Raw genomic sequence first — 17,427 nt, 5'->3', positions numbered from 1 at the left:
ATCACGGACTCGGTCCGTGTATTAGAGACCCAAGAGAATATACTCCGGTTGTCGTCCAATGACTACGTTGAACATCATGTAGACCGCTTGTGGTTGTCAGGAGGCATGGCCGTGAGGCCAGCCTCCAAATGTAACATAAAATGTAAAAGTTCCAAAAGATATGAATATAATAGTAAAAAGTGCTATTTATACTAAACTAGTAACTTAGGTTTACAGAAAATGAGTAAGTGTACATAGTGCAGAAATCCACTTCCGGGGCCCACTTGGTGTGTGCTTGGGCTGGGCATTGAGCTTTACACGTGCATAGGCTGTTCCTGGAGTTAAACGCCAGCTTGGGTGCCAGTTTGGGCGTTTAACTCCAATTCTGGTGCCAGTTTGGGTGTTTTACGCTTGAAAGTTTTAGGCTGGCTTTGAACACCAGTTTGGGCCATCAAATCTCGGGCAAGGTATGGACTATTATATATTGCTGGAAAGCCCAGGATGTCTACTTTCCAAGCAATTGAGAGCGCGCCAATTGGACTTCTATAGCTCCAGAAAATCCACTTCGAGTGCAGGAGGTTCAGAATCCAACAGCATCTGCAGTCCTTTTTTAGCCTCTGAATCAGATTTTTGCTCAGGTCCCTCAATTTCAGCCAGAAAATACCTGAAATCACAGAAAAATACACAAAATCATAGTAAAGTCTAGAAATATGATTTTTGAATAAAAACTAATAAAAATATAATAAAAAGTAACTAAAACATACTAGAAACTATGTAAAAACAATGCCAAAAAGGGTATAAATTATCCACTCATCAAGTGTCTCAAACAATGGAGTGTCAGTAGTACATGTTTTTAAGCAAGCAAAAATAACAATTAAGGCACAGGAAACAGAGACATTGTGATTGCTGAACTAAGAGGGTGTGCATGATACATTGCATAAAACACAAGTGGCACACCAAACTTAGTGTGACACTTTCACTTAGAATTGATGCAAGTATCCAGTAAAGATTGGAGATAAATTTTTGTTGCATAGCAACACCAAACTTAGAATGCAATCACATGTCAATTTATTTGAACTAAATTAAACAAAGGAAACTGTTCTATGCTAATAACACAATCACCAAGCGAAGATTTTATCATGAGTAAGGATTTCTTGGTGAGGTATTAACAAACACAGTTAAGGAGCAAAATAAAAGAAAGTACCAAAAACAAAAGAATGACTAAAACCAAGAGAAAGAAAAAGTGCCACACCAAAAGAAAGATAACATTGCAGAGGCATTATGATTATACAAACAAGTGGTGTTGCTGGACTCATTGCAGAGAAAATTAAGTGGCACACCAAACTTGGAAACTTAGTGTGACACTTTCTCTTGAAATTGATGCAAGTGTCCAGAAAGATTAAAAACAGATTGTTGTAGGGCAACACCAAACTTAGAATGTAGCCATATGCCTAATTATTGAAATTAGACAAAGCAAAGAAAGGAAATGTTACCTACGGTTGGGTTGCCTCCCAACAAGCGCTCTTTTAGTGTCATTAGCTTGACATGTTGTTCTCAACTTTCTTCCTCTTCTTCCAGTTTGTTAAGAGGAATGACCTCTGGTAGAAGGAAGAGCCAGTCAGTTCCCCCTTTCTTAGCTTCTTCCCAGCAAGCTTCCTTTGGTTATTGCTTGATTAAACTTGCTTGCTAGTGGTTTAGGGGTTGGATTGTTTGCAGTTGAACTTTTTTTCTTCATGAATGTTTTGTGTACGAAATCACAATCACACCTTTGCAGTTCCGCACAAATAACTAGCAAGTACACTGGGTCGTCCAAGTAATACCTTACGTGAGTAAGGGTCGATCCCACGGAGACTGTCGGCTTGAAACAAGCTATGGTTATCTTGTAACTCTTAGTCAGGATATCAATAATAATTCTCAGTTTTAATTGGAATGAGTAAAAGAACATGGATTAAATAATACTTGTTATGCAGTAAATGCGAACAGGTTGAGGTTTTGGAGATGCTTTGTCTTCTAAATCTCTGCTTTCCTACCGTCTTCTTCTTCATGCACGCAAGGCTCCTTCCATGGCAAGCTGTATGTTGGTGGATCACCGTTGTCAATGGCTACCATCCATCCTCTCAGTGAAAATGGTCCAGCTACGGGTTTCGTAGGGCTAATCATCTGTCGATTCTCACTAGTGTTGGAATAAGATCCATTGATCCTTTTGTACACTGTCAATGCGCCCAACATTTATGAGTTTGAAGCTCGTCACAGTCATCCCTTCCCAGATCCTACTCAAAATACCACAGACAAGGTTTAGACTTTCTGGATCTCAAGAATGCTGCCAATTGATTCTAGCTTATACCACGAAGACTCTGATCTCACGGATTTGAATGCTCTGTTGTCAGGAGAGGCAATCAAACTCGTGAACCAGGAACCAAAGAGATACACACTCAATCTAAGGTAGAACGGAAGTGGTTGTCAGGCACGCGTTCATAGGTTGAGAATGGTGATGAGTGTCACGGATCATCACATTCATCATGTTAAAGTGCGAGTGAATCTCTTAGAATAGAAACAAGCATGATTGAATGGAGAACAGTAGTAATTGCATTAATCCATCGAAACACAACAGAGCTCCTCACCCCCAACCATGGAGTTTAGAGACTCATGCCGTAGAAGATACAAAATTCAGATGTAAAAATGTCATAAGGTACAAAATAAATCTCTAAAAGTAGTTTTTATACTCAACTAGTAACCTAGGTTTATAGAAAATGAGTAAGCTAAGATAGATAGTGCAGAAATCTATTTCTGGGGCCCACTTGGTGTGTGTTTGGGCTGAGCACTGAAGCTTTCATGTGTATAGGCTATTCCTGGCATTGAACTCCAGCTTTTGTGCCAGTTTGGGCATTTAACTCTAACTTTTGTGCCAGTTCTGGCGTTTAACGCCAGAATAGGGTAAGGAGCTGGCGTTTAAACGCCAGTTTGCGCTACCAAATATCGAGCCAAGTATAGACTATTATATATTGCTGGAAAGCCCAGGATGTATACTTTCGAACATAATTGAGAACGCGCTAATTGGTCTTTTGCAGCTCCAGAAAATCTATTTCGAGTGCAGGAGGGTCAGAATCCAACAGCATCTGCAGTCCTTTTTCAGCCTCTGAATCAGATTTTTGCTCAGGTCCCTCATTTTCAACCAGAATTTACCTGAAATTACAGAAAAACACACAAACTCATAGTAAAGTCCAGAAATATGATTTTTGAATAAAAACTAATAAAAATATAATAAAAAGTGACTAAAACATACTAAAAACTATGTAAAAACAATGTCAAAAAGGGTATAAATTATCCGCTCATCACAACACCAAACTTAAATTGTTGCTTGTCCCCAACCAACTAAAAACAAAATAGGATAAAAAGAAGAGAGTATACAATGAATTTCAAATATCAATGAAGCTCAGTTCCAATTAGATGAGCAGGACTTGTAGCCTTTTTGCTTCTGAATAGTTTTGGCATCTCACTTTATCCTTTAAAGTTCAGAATGATTGGCATCTATAGAAACTCAGAATTTAGATAGTTTTATTGATTCTCCTAGTTCAGTGTGTTGATTCTTGAACACAGTTACTTTATGAGTCTTGGCCGTGACCCTAAGCACTTTGTTTTCCAGTATTACCACCGGATACATAAATGCCACAGACACATAACTGGGTGAACCTTTTCAGATTGTGACTCAGCTTTGCTAGAGTCTCCAATTAGAGGTGCCCAGAGCTCTTAAGCACACTCTTTTTATTTTGGACCATGACTTTAACCACTCAGTCTCAAGCTCTTCACTTGGACCTTCATGCCACAAGCACATGGTTAGGGACAGCTTGGTCTAGCCTCTTAGGCCAGGATTTTATTCCTGTGGGCCCTCCTATCCATTAATGCTCAAAGCCTTGGATCCTTTTCACCCTTGCCTTTTGGTTTAAAGGGTTATTGGCTTTTTCTGCTTGCTTTTTTTTTTTCTTTTCTTTTTTCTTTTATTTTTTGCCAAATTTTTTTCGCAAGCTTTATATTCACTGCTTTTTCTTGCTTCAAGAATCAATTTTATGATTTTTTCAGATTATCAATAACATTTCTCCTTTTTCATTATTCTTTCAAGAGCCAACGGTTTTAACATTCATAAACAACAATATAAAAAATATGCACTATTCAAGCATTCATCCAGAAAACAAAAAGTATTGCCATCACATCAAAATAATTAGATTATTTTCAAGATATAATTCGAAATTCATGTACTTCTTATTCTTTTGCAAATAAAAACATTTTTCTTTTAAGAAAGGAGAGGGATTTATAGGATTATTCATAGCTTTAAGACATATACTCTAAATTTTATTATTTATGGAATAAAAATAAGACATGAAATAAGCATAAAAGCAGACAGACAATAATAAAAGAAAGGAAATTAAAGACATAAAAATAAATGATATTAATGCTAATGCTCATGTGACTCTTAAAATGGATCTCTAATAACAAAAGTTATCACAGAGTTAAGACTCAACAACCTGCATTGGGAGAGGCAAGTGCTCCTTCAATTTGTAGGAGTGTCTGGTCCCTCAAGGGAGAGCCTCTGGCGTTTTAGCTCCTGTAGCTCACGCCCCTTGCTTTTCTTGCTCCTTAAGCAGTTTGCAGAGCATGCTATTTTGATTTTGCTATTCTTCCTTAAGTTGATCCATAGCTTCTCGCAGCTTAGACAGATGCTTCTAGGCGGGTCCAGTAGTCAATCTGAGAAATTTCTGGGAGGAACTCCTGCGCCCTCCTTTTGATGGAGTTATCTTGCACTTGTTGTCCTTCCATTGACTTCTTGGTGATTGGGTGCTCGACTGGAATGAACTCATTTACTTCCATCTTTACCCCAGCATCTTTACATAGCAGAGAGATTAAGCTTGGGTAAGCCAATTTGGCTTCAGTGGAGTTCTTATTTGCAATTGTGTAGATCTCACAAGAAATCAGATGATGAATCTCCACTTCGTTTCCCAGCATAATGCAATGAATCATCACTGCTCTTTTGACAGTGACCTCAGAGCGGTTGCTAGTGGGCAGTATAGAATGCCCAATGAAGTCCAACCAGCCCCTAGCGATTGGTTTGAGATCTCCTATCTTGAGTTTGTTTGGGACACCTTTTGAGTTGGTTATCCACTTAGTTCCAGGGAGGCATATGTCCTCTAGAACTTGGTCCAACTGCTTATCTACTCTCACCATTCTCCTATTAAAGGATTCTGGATCATCTTGCAGTTGAGGCAGCTTGAAGACCTCTCTTATTTTGTCAAGGTGGAAGTAAATAATCCTCCCTATGACCATAGTTCAAAAGGTATGGAAGGCAATTCCAGTCATTCTCTGTTTATCTGTCAGCCATAGATTTGAGTAGAATTCCTGAACCATGTTTCTTTCCACCTTTGTCTCAAGATTAGCTAGAATTTCCCAGCCTCTGTTTCGAATCTGCTCTTGGATCTCCGGATATTCGTCTTCTTTCAGATCGAATTTAACTTCTGGGATCACTGACCTCAGACCCATTATTTTGTGGTAATGGTCTGCATGTTCCTTGGTTAAGAACCTCTCTTGATTCCAAAGTGGCTTTGGAGTATTTTCTTTCTTGCCCTTGAAGTGATTTGTTTTTCCTTAGGAGCCATGATCTTAATGAGTCTTAGCTCGGTGATCACGGAAAAACACACCAAACTTAGAGGTTTGCTTGTCCTCAAGCAAAAAAAAGGAAAGGAGAGGAATAGGAGGAGAGTCAAATTCGAGTTGTGGAGGAGAGGGGATGGCCGAACGTGTATTTAAAAGTGGAGGGGTGGGGTTTCGAAAATTTTGAAAAAGATATGATAGAAAGATATGATTGGTAAAAAAATGAATCATGATATGAAAAAGATGAGATTTTAAATTTCAAAAGATATAAAAAAGATATAAAGAAGTTAAATCTGAAAATTTGTTGATGCATCTAAGAATTAAGAGAAGATATGATGAGTTCGAAAGATTTGGGAAGGAATTGAAAAGATAAATGATTTTTTGAAAAAGATTTGAAAAGGATTTGAAAGAAAATTGAAAAGGGATTTAGAAGATTATTGAATTTTTGAAAATTGAGTGTGAGTGATGAAAATTCGTAACATGTTTATGCAGAAAATTATGAATTAAAACATGAAAGTTTGAAAAAATTTGAAGTGGAAACAAAATCTCCTCCCCCTGCCTTTTCTGGCGTTAAACGCCCAGAATGGTATCCATTATGACGTTTAACGCACATATGTTGGCCATTGTGGGCGTTTAATGCCCAGCCAGGGTACCTAGCTGGCGTTAAACGCTAGAAATCTTTTATCATTGGGTATTTTTCTAAACGCCCAGGATGCTGTAACTCTGTCGTTAAACGCCCAAAATGGTGCCCATTCTGGCGTTTAACGCCCAGGAAGGTATCTTTACTGCCGTTAAACGCCCAGAATGGGTACCATTCTGGGCGTTTAACGCCCAAAATACCCCCTTACTGGCATTTTCATGCCGGTGAGCTCCTTTTCTCTGCTTTATGCTCTGAATCCTTCTGTAACTCTGTAAACTTCTGCATTTGGACAAATAACCTTAAAGATAATTGATATCAAACTCCTATAATTATTATTTAAATAATAAGAACCTTTGCTAATGACTGGGTTGCCTCTTAGCAACCGCTTCTTTATTGTCTTTAGCTGGACCTTTACTGAGCTTTAGTCTAGTCTCAGTTTTGAGCATTCTTGCTCAACATTGCTTTCAAGATAATGTTTGACTCTCTGTCTATTAACAATGAACTTTTTGTCAGAGTCAATATCTTGAAGCTCTACATATCCATACGGTGACATACTTGTAATCACATATGGTCCCCTCCACCGGGATTTTAATTTCCTAGGGAATAATCTGAGCCTAGAGTTAAACAGCAGAACCTTCTGTCCTGGCTCAAAGACTCTGGATGACAGTTTCTTGTCATGCCACCTTTTTGCTTTCTCCTTGTAAATTTTTGCATTTTCGAAAGCATTGAGTTTGAATTCCTCTAGCTCATTCAACTGGAGCAATGTTTTCTCTCCAGCTAACTTGGCATCAAGGTTTAGGAATCTGGTTGCCCAGTAGGCCTTGTGTTTCAGTTCCACTGGCAGGTGACAGGCTTTTCCATACACAAGCAGGTATGGAGAGGTCCCTATAGGAGTTTTGAATGCAGTTCTGTATGCCCATAGAGCATCATCCAGACTCCTTGCTCAATCCTTTCTACGGGTAGTTACAGTCCGTTCCAGGATTCATTTTAGTTCTCTATTTAGACTTCAGCCTGCCCATTTATCTGTGGATGATATAGAGTTTCCACTTTGTGGTTAATTCCATATTGGATCAGAGAGTCAAGCTATTTATTGTAGAAATGAGTCCCTCCATCACTGATTAGTATTCTAGGGACACCAAATCTGCTGAAGATATGCTTTTGGAGGAACTTCAGCACTGTCTTAGTATCATTAGTGGGTGTGGCAATTGCCTCTACCCATTTAGATACATAGTCTACTGCCACTAGAATGTAAGTGTTTGAGTATGATGGTGGGAAAGGCCCCATGAAGTCAATACCCATACATCAAACAACTCAATCTCTAAGATCCCTTGCTGAGGCATGGCGTAACCATGAGGCAGATTACCAGTTCTCTGGTAACTGTCACAGTTACGTACAAACTCTCAGGAGTCTCTATAGAGGGTAGGCCAGTAGAAGCCACATTGGAGAACTTTTGTGGCTGTTCGCTCACCTCCGATATGTCCTCCATATTGTGATCCATGGCAATGCCATAGGATCTTCTGTGCCTCTTCTCTAGGCATGCATTTGCGGATCATTCCGTCTGCACATCTCTTAAAGAGATATGGTTCATCCCACAAGTAGTACTTTGCATCAGAAATTAATTTTTTCGTTTACTGTCTACTGTACTCTCTAGGTATGAATCTCACAGCCTTATAGTTTGCAATGTCTGCAAACCATGGTACTTCCTGAATGGCAAAGAGTTGCTCATCCGGAAAGGTGTCAGAGATCTCAGTAGGAGGGAGGGACGCCCCTGCTACTGGTTCTATCCGGGATAGGTGATCAACTACCTGGTTCTCTGTCCCTTTTCTGTCTCTTATTTCTATATCAAACTTTTACAGAAGCAACACCCATCTTATGAGCCTGGGTTTTGAATCTTGCTTCGTGAGTAGATATTTAAGAGCAGCATAGTCAGTGTAGACAATCACTATTGATCCTACTAAGTAGGATCTAAACTTGTCAATGGCATAAACCACTGTAAGCAGCTCTTTTTCTGTGGTTGTGTAATTCTTCTGTGCATAATTTAGAACACGGCTGGCATAGTAAATGACGTGCAGAAGCTTGCCAATAACATGGTCACTGGCATCACACATTAATTCGAATGGTAATGTCCAGTCTGGTGCAGAAATGATAGGTGTTGTGACCAGCTTAGCCTTTAGAGTCTCGAAGGCCTGCAAAAACTCTGTGTTAAAGACAAATGGTGTATCAGCAGCTAGCAGATTATCCAGAGGTTTTGTGATTTTTGAAAAATCTTTTATAAACCTCCTGTAGAATCCTACATGTCCCAGATAGCTTCTGATTGCCTTAGCATTGGTGGGTGGTGGTAATTTTTCAATTACCTCTACCTTAGCTTGATCCACTTCTATTCCTTTGTTCGAAATTTTATGCCCAAGGACAATTTCTTCAGTCACGCCATAAAGTGACATTTTTCCCAATTTAAAACTAGGTTAGTCTCTTGGCACCTTTTCAGAACAAGTGCTAGATGATCAATACAAGAGCTGAATGAGTCTCCAAATACTGAGAAGTCATCCATGAAGACTTCCAGAAATTTTTCCACCATATCAGAGAAGATAGAGAGCATGCATCTCTGAAAGGTTGCAGGTGCATTGCATAGACCAAAAGGCATCCTTCTGTAGGCAAATACTCCAGATGGACATGTGAATGCTGTTTTCTCTTGATTCTGAGGATCTACTGCAATTTGGTTATAGCCTGAATAGCCATCCAAAAAGCAGTAATAGTCATGATCTGCTAGTCTTTCTAGCATCTGGTCTATGAATGGTAAAGGAAAATGATCCTTTCAGGTGGCTGTTCTTGAAGGAACCACTATCATTCTTTTCATTGTGAACCATTCTCATGCCTCCCATTTTGGGTACAACTTGGACAGGGCTTACCCAGGGGCTATCAGAAATAGGATAAATAATCCCAGCCTCTAGTAATTTAGTGACCTCTTTTTGTACCATCTTCTTCATGGCTGGATTCAGCCTCCTTTGTGGTTGGACCACTGGCTTAGCATCATCCTCTAATAGGATCTTGTGCATGTATCTGGTTGGGCTGATTCCCTTAAGGTCACTTATGGACCACCCAAGAGTAGTCTTGTGTATCCTTAGCACCTGAAGTAGTACTTTCTCTTCCTGTAGCTCTAAGGCAAAGCTTATTATTACAGGAAAAGTGCCATCCTCTCCCAGAAATGCATATTTCCGGGATGGTGGTAGTGGTTTGAGCTCGGGTTTAGGAGGCTTATCCTCTTCCTGAAGAGTTTTCAGAGGCTTTTCTATTTCCTCTGGTTCCTCCAGATCAGGCTGAACATCTTTAAAGATGTCATCTAGCTTTGACTCGAGACTCTCAGTCATATTGATCTCCTCCACCAAGGAGTCAATAATATCAACGCTCATGCAGTCATTTGATGTGTCTGGATGCTGCATAGCTTTGACAGCATTTAACTTGAACTCATCCTCATTGACTCTCAGGGTCACTTCCCCTTTTTGGACATCAATGAGAGTTTGTCCAGATGCTAGGAAGGGTCTTCCTAGAATGAGAGTTGCACTCTTGTGCTCCTCCATTTCCAGCACTACAATCATGTCCTCAATTATGCCTGACGGATATTTAATAGAGCCATCAGCAAGTTGAAGACATATCCGGTTTGGTTTGACCTCTTCAGTCAAGCCAAGCTTTCTGATAGTGGATGCAGGGATTAGGTTGATACTTTCCCCAAGGTCACATAGAGCTGTCTTGGTACAAGTACCCTCTAATGTGCATGGTATCATAAAGCTTCCGGGATCTTTAAGCTTCTCTGGTAAGGTTTTCAGAATGACTGCACTACATTCTTCAATGAGGAAAACTTTTTCAGTTTCTTTCTAATCCTTCTTATGACTTAAGATCTCTTTCATGAACTTAGCATAAGAGGGTAAGTGCCTCTGCAAATGGGATCTTTATTTCAAGAGTCCTAAGATAGTCTGCAAAGTGGGCAAATTGTTTATCCTGTTCCGCTTTGTGGAGTTTCTGAGGATAAGGCATTTTGGCTTTATATTCTTCAACCTTAGTTGCTGCAGGTTTATTTCCTACAGAGGCAGGTTGAGAAGCCTTCTTGAGGGAGTTATTATCAGTACTTGCAGGTGTCTGATCTCTCATTGGCATTTGAACGCCAGGATAGGGAGATGGATGGGTGTTTAACGCCAATTTTCCACCCTTTTCTGGCATTTGAACGCCAGAACTAGGCATGGAATGGGCGTTTAACGCCAGTTTTTCACCCTGTTCTGTCGTTTGAACGGCATAATTATTCCTCTCTAGGCTCTTACTATCCTCGGAGGGATTTTGGGTAGTGGTTTGGTCATCCTCTGTCAGTTGTTCCTTTCTTGGCTTTCTGCTACCTTGAGCTGAATTATTCAATGTCTTCCCACTCCTTAGTTGAACAGCTTGGCACTCTTCTGTTATCTATTTAGATAACTGCTGCCTTGTCTGATTCAATTGTGCTTCCATATTCTTGTTAGAATTTTTAGTATCTTGGAGCATCTCTTTAATTTCTGCTAACTCTTTTGTCATAAAAAGCAATTGCTAATTAAGTTCAGCAACTTGTTTTTGAGGACTAAGATCAGTAGATACTGCCCTAGCCTCTTCTTTCATGAAGGACTCACTACTTGAGTATAGATGTTGATTTCTAGCAACTGTATCAATGAGCTCTTGAGCCTCTTCAATTGTCTTTCTCATGTGTATAGATCCACCAGCTGAGTGATCTAGAGATATTTGAGCTTTTTCTGTAAGCCCATAGTAGAAGATGTCTAACTGTACCCACTCTGAAAACATTTCAGAGGGGCATTTTCTTAGCATCCCCCTGTATCTCTCCCAGGCATTGTAAAGATATTCATTATCCTCTTGTTTAAAGCCTTGGATGTCCAGCCTTAACTGTGTCATCCTTTTTGGAGGGAAATATTGATTCAGGAATTTGTCTGACAATTATTTCCATGTTCTTATACTTACTGTGGGTTGGTTATTTAACCACCTCTTAGCTTGATCTTTTACAGCAAAAGGAAACAGTAATAATTTGTAGACATCCTGATTCACTTCTTTATCATGTACTGTGTCAGCAATTTGTAAGAACTGTGCCAGAAACTCAATAGGTTCTTCCTGTGGAAGATCGGAATACTGGCAATTTTGCTGCACCTTGATAATGAGCTAAGGATTTAGCTCAAAACTGCTTGCTTTGATGGGAGGTATACAGATGCTACTCCTATATGCAGTCGTGATGGGGTTAGCATATGACCCTAGAGTCCTTCTGGACTGTTCATTTCCACTTAGGTCCATGATGGAGAAAAGGGAATTGATGTGAATTCCAAATAAAATATATTTTTATTTTTATTCTATTTAATTAAAAAAAACCGAATAAATAAAAAAAAAAGATAAAATAAAATAATTAGAAATTAAAATATAAATTTCGAAAACTAAAAGAAAAAGGAAAAATAAATTCGAAAACTAGAATAATTACTTAATTAAGAAGATTTGAAAAATTTTGGATATGATTTTTGAAAGGAATTTTGAATTTAATGAGGAAAGAGAAAAACAATAAAATGACACCAAACTTAGAATTTTTAGATCAAAACAGAGAAAACAAATAGGAAAACCTTGAATATCAAGATGAACACCAAAAGCAACTTTTGAAAAATTTTTAAGAAAACTAAAACACAAAGGACACCAAACTTAAAAATTTTTATACTTTGAACACTAATAATTCGAAAAAATATGAAAGAAAAATAAACTTATGCAATTGACACCAAACTTAAAATATAAAATTAAACTCAAATGGAAGACTCTAAACCAAAAAGAAAATTTTTTCCTAATCTAAGCAACAAAATAAACTGTCAGTTGTCCAAATTCGAACAATCCCCAGCAACGGCGCCAAAAACTTGGTGCACGAAATCACAATCACACTTTACGTACAACTAACCAGCAAGTGCACTGGGTCGTCCAAGTAATACCTTACGTGAGTAAGGGTCGATCCCACGGAGATTGTCGGCTTGAAGCAAGCTATGGTTATCTTGTAACTCTTAGTCAGGATATCAATAATAATTCTCAGTTTTAATTGGAATGAGTAAAAGAACATGGATTAAATAATACTTGTTATGCAATAAATGCGAACAGGTTGAGGTTTTGGAGATGCTTTGTCTTCTAAATCTCTGCTTTCCTACTGTCTTCTTCTTCATGCACGCAAGGCTCCTTCCATGGCAAGCTGTATGTTGGTGGATCACCGTTGTCAATGGCTACCATCCATCCTCTCAGTGAAAATGGTCCAGCTACAGGTTTTGTAGGGCTAATCATCTGTCGGTTCTCACTAGTGTTGGAATAAGATCCATTGATCCTTTTGCACACTGTCAATGCGCCCAACATTTATGAGTTTGAAGCTCGTCACAGTCATCCCTTCCCAGATGGCGTTTAACGCCACAAAAGGGTAAGGAGCTGGCGTTTAAACGCTAGTATGCACTACCAAATCTCGAGCCAAGTATGGACTATTATATATTGCTGGAAAGAGCAGGATGTCTACTTTCCAAAGTAATTGAGAACGTGCCAATTGGGCTTCTGTAGCTCCAGAAAATCCATTTCGAGTGTAGGAGGGTCAGAATCCAACAGCATCTGCAGTCATTTTTCAGCCTCTGAATCAGATTTTTGCTCAGGTCCCTCAATTTTAGCCAGAATTTAGCTGAAATTACAGAAAAATACATAAAATCATAGTAAAGTCCAGAAATGTGATTTTTGAATAAAAACTAATAAAAATATAATAAAAAGTGACTAAAACATACTAAAAACCATGTAAAAACAATGTCAAAAAGGGTATAAATTATCCGCTCATCAATGTTGTCCTTTGTAGCTTGGTCACAATCTTCTCTTTAGTGCTCTTGTCAGTTGCCTTCACTTCTTTGATTCCAAAACTTGGTAATTGTGTGATTGTTGGAGTGTTCTCTTCACCAAAAACTTCTTGCATTGGTGGTTCAATGAGCCCTTCATCTATGTAGCTCTCTGCTTCAATTGAGTATGAACTTCCTTGATTGGCTTCCTGCCCTTCTTGTACATGATACTCCATTGAGTCCTTTGGGGGTGAAGTTCCATGTTCCTCTGTCACCTTAATTAGCTTCTGTGAATATGGCATCACAGGTTCAAATACCTCCACAACCTCCTTCTTCATTGAATTTTCACTTGGCACAGAGACCTTTTCATCTTGCTCTTTCACTTCCTCCTTTGTACTCAATATTTGATTTAATAGCACTATTATGGAGGAGGTTTGTTGTTCTTTCCAAGATTTCTTTATCTCCTCTTCATATATTTCAATCACAGATTCGAGTGTTAAGAGTCTTTGGTTCAGGGAAGTTTGTGGGGTTGTGAGTTTTCATGTTCGTTTGTCATCTCAAGTGGCCTCTGTGGATATGAAATCCTTGGCTCATACACCTCCACCACCTCATTCTTCATTGAAATTTCACTTGATATAGGGGCCTCTTCATCTTGCTCTTCCACTTCCTCCTTTACTCCCAGAGATTGGTCTTTATCTTCCTTGCTTAGCAGTTCTAAGTTTCTCCTCATTTGCTCTAAGTGCTCATCCATCTTCTTGAAGAGGATTCCTTATTCTCTCCATGATTGTTCTTGTCTTTGATAGAGTTGTTCGACTGCTAGCTCAAGGGAAGAAGGCTAAGAATGAGTTTCTGGATACGTGGGTATTGTGATGAAGTCATTTTGAGAAGTATGGAAAGAATTTTGTGCTGAGGCATACTCAAGTGGTGAAGAATTTTCAAGTGAAAAGCTGGGAGGTGAGGTTGGACAATTTAGCATAAATGAGTTGAAGGATTGCTCAAGTGATGATGGCACTTGATTAATGGAGTATGACACATTGAGTGCTCTCTGATTTTGATCCTCCCAAGCACAAATTGAATAATTATTGAATTCATCACAGTATGGATCATCTTGTGGAACTGGGGGGCAATCTTGCATGAATTTATTGAAAATACACTCAAGTGATGATGTCTCTTGACAAACAAAATATGGATCATTAAGATCTCTTTGGTTTTGACCCTCCTAGTCACAATATGAATAATTATTATAGCAATATGAGTCATCTTGTGGCTCTGAGAGGTGTTCATACTCTATCATTTCTTGTTAATCCTCCACAACCTCCTTCTTCATTGAATTTTCACTTGGCACAGAGGACCTTTTATTCTTGCTCTTTCACTTCCTCCTTGTACTCAATATTTGATTTAATAGCACTATTATGGAGGAGGTTTGTTGTTCTTTCCAAGATTTCTTTATCTCCTCTTCATATCTTTCAATCACAGATTCGAGTGTTGAGAGTCTTTGGTTCAGGGAAGTTTGTGGGGTTGTGAGTTTTCATGTTCCTTTGTCATCTCAAGTGGCCTCTGTGGATATGAAATCCTTGGCTCATACACCTCCACCACCTCATTCTTCATTGAAATTTCACTTGATATAGGGGCCTCTTCATCTTACTCTTCCACTTCCTCCTTTACTCCCAGAGATTGGTCTTTATCTTCCTTGCTTAGCAGTTCTAAGTTTCTCCTCATTTGCTCTAAGTGCTCATCCATCTTCTTGAAGAGGATTCCTTATTCTCTCCATGATTGTTCTTGTCTTTGATAGAGTTGTTCGACTGCTAGCTCAAGGGAAGAAGGCTAAGAATGAGTTTCTGGATACGTGGGTATTGTGATGAAGTCATTTTGAGAAGTATGGAAAGAATTTTGTGCTGAGGCATACTCAAGTGGTGAAGAATTTTCAAGTGAAAAGCTGGGAGGTGAGGTTGGACAATTTAGCATAAATGAGTTGAAGGATTGCTCAAGTGATGATGGCACTTGATTAATGGAGTATGACACATTGAGTGCTCTCTGATTTTGATCCTCCCAAGCACAAATTGAATAATTATTGAATTCATCACAGTATGGATCATCTTGTGGAACTGGGGGGCAATCTTGCATGAATTTATTGAAAATACACTCAAGTGATGATGTCTCTTGACAAACAAAATATGGATCATTAAGATCTCTTTGGTTTTGACCCTCCTAGTCACAATATGAGTAATTGTTATAGCAATATGAGTCATCTTGTGGCTCTGAGAGGTGTTCATACTCTATCATTTCTTGTTGATACTCCCATCCACCATTAGCATAATGACATGAATCATTTTGTGGTGTTTGGCAGTATCCCATGAAATTGTCTTGATCATTTTGTGGCTCTGGAGCATATCCCCACTGGTTGGATTGCTCATAATCTGTCATTTCTTGGTGATCTTCCCAGCAACCATTAGAATAATCATTTGGTGATGGTGGGCAATATCCCATGAAATTTGTTTGATCAAAAGATGAGTTGAACTCCATTTGAATCTTGTAAAACACAATCACCAATGAAAATTGAAATTCATGTCATAGAGAAGAATTTCTTAGTGAGGCAATAAGACAAACACCTTAGTATCAGCCAAAAATAGAAAATTAAAAGAACTTAAATAACAAAAACCAAGAAAATGCTTAATCTAGACTTATCACCCACTTAATCATTATTGATCTAAATCAATCCCCGGTAACGGTGCCAAAACCTTGATGGGGGAAATTTGAATTCCACACAAACTAACTGGCAAGTATATCGGGTCGCATCAAGTAGTAATAACTCACAGGAGTGAGGTCGATCCTACAGGGATTGATGGATCAAGCAACTTTAGTGAGTGATGAATTTAGTTAAGCTAACAAGTGAAAGGGGTGTGGTGTACTTGAATCAGCAGAATGAAAGAAACAAAAAGCAGTAAATCAAAGGCAATTAAATGAAAATCAGAGCAAATGAAAAATGACAGAAACAAAGATTCATTAGGGATTGGAAATATCTCAATACATCATGAATCAAATAGATCTCAACTTCTTTCTCAATCATATGAATAGATCTATGGCGGATTGAAATTTATTGGATCCCAATTCCTTGGCAATCCAATCTCTCTAATCACAATCAATCTCGCCAATCCCTTGATCCAATTGTCATGAGAAGAGGTTAAGCATTTTCCCTCATCCATAAGCCACATGATGTGTGGAAAGCGATTGAACATAAAACTCACCGGCAAGTGTACCTGGTCGCATCAAGTAATAATAACTCACAGGAGTGAGGTCGATCCCACAGGGATTGAAGGATTGAGCAACTTTAGTTTAGTGGTTGATTTAGTCAAGCGAACAAGAGTTGATTTGAGTGATTTGTAATTGACAAAAGCTAAATTGCATGAATTGTAAAGGGAGAGGGATAATTGACAAGAATTTAAAATGCAGAAAAATTAAAAGAGCTGAATCTTAAAGTGTAAGTAATATAAATTGTAGAAACTTAAATTGCAAGAAATGTAAATAACTGAAACTTAAAATGCAAGAAATGTAAATGGCTTGAATAATAAAAGGATTTGGGGACTGGGAGTGCAGAAATTAAACAATCACAAGTAAATTGCAACAAGCAGAAGAGTAGAAGATGAATTGAATTGAAGTAGATCTCAAACAGAAAGGTAAATTTGCTTGTACAAACATTCAGCAGATAAACTAAATGGAAATGCAAGATCTCAGGGGTCAAGAGACTAGAGAACTAAGTCTAGATCTCACTACCTTCCTTGATCCAATCTAGAAGACAATTTAAAGAGAATTGAAGATGAAAATCAGTAAAGAAGAACACAAATTCTTGAATTATACAGTAAATTGAACAAAGAGATCTTAAGAGGAGAGTGAGACAGAATTTCCTCAAATCTTCACACTTAAGATTCAAACAAAGCTTTGCAGAAAAGAAAACAAGAAAATCCAGAGGAAGAGAATTCAATTCCCTTTCCCAATTCTCCCTCAAAAACTCTAAATCTCAAGAACAACAATGAAAAATAAAATTGAGCTCTCCACCGAAGTCCCGTAAAAGAAAATTCAAAAGAAAACTTCTTTAAAACTTAAATCCTAAGCTATTTATACACTCTCTTCTAATGATCATTAAGCCTTGAATTTGGGCCCTTGGCCTTGATGGAATTGGTTTGAAGATAGCCTCTGTTGATTGCTCTTGGTCTTGAGAAGAAATCCGTTTGCACTATGGACTTTGGGATCATTCACGTTTGAGTCAATGTTTGAGGCAAACGTTGACTCAAACGTCTTCGTGTAATGGCATTATGCAGAACG

The sequence above is a fragment of the Arachis ipaensis genome, chromosome B10, assembly GCF_000816755.2.
Source record: "Arachis ipaensis cultivar K30076 chromosome B10, Araip1.1, whole genome shotgun sequence".
NCBI classification, from domain to species: Eukaryota; Viridiplantae; Streptophyta; class Magnoliopsida; order Fabales; family Fabaceae; genus Arachis; species Arachis ipaensis.
Note: the sequence above shows the minus strand (reverse complement) of the source record.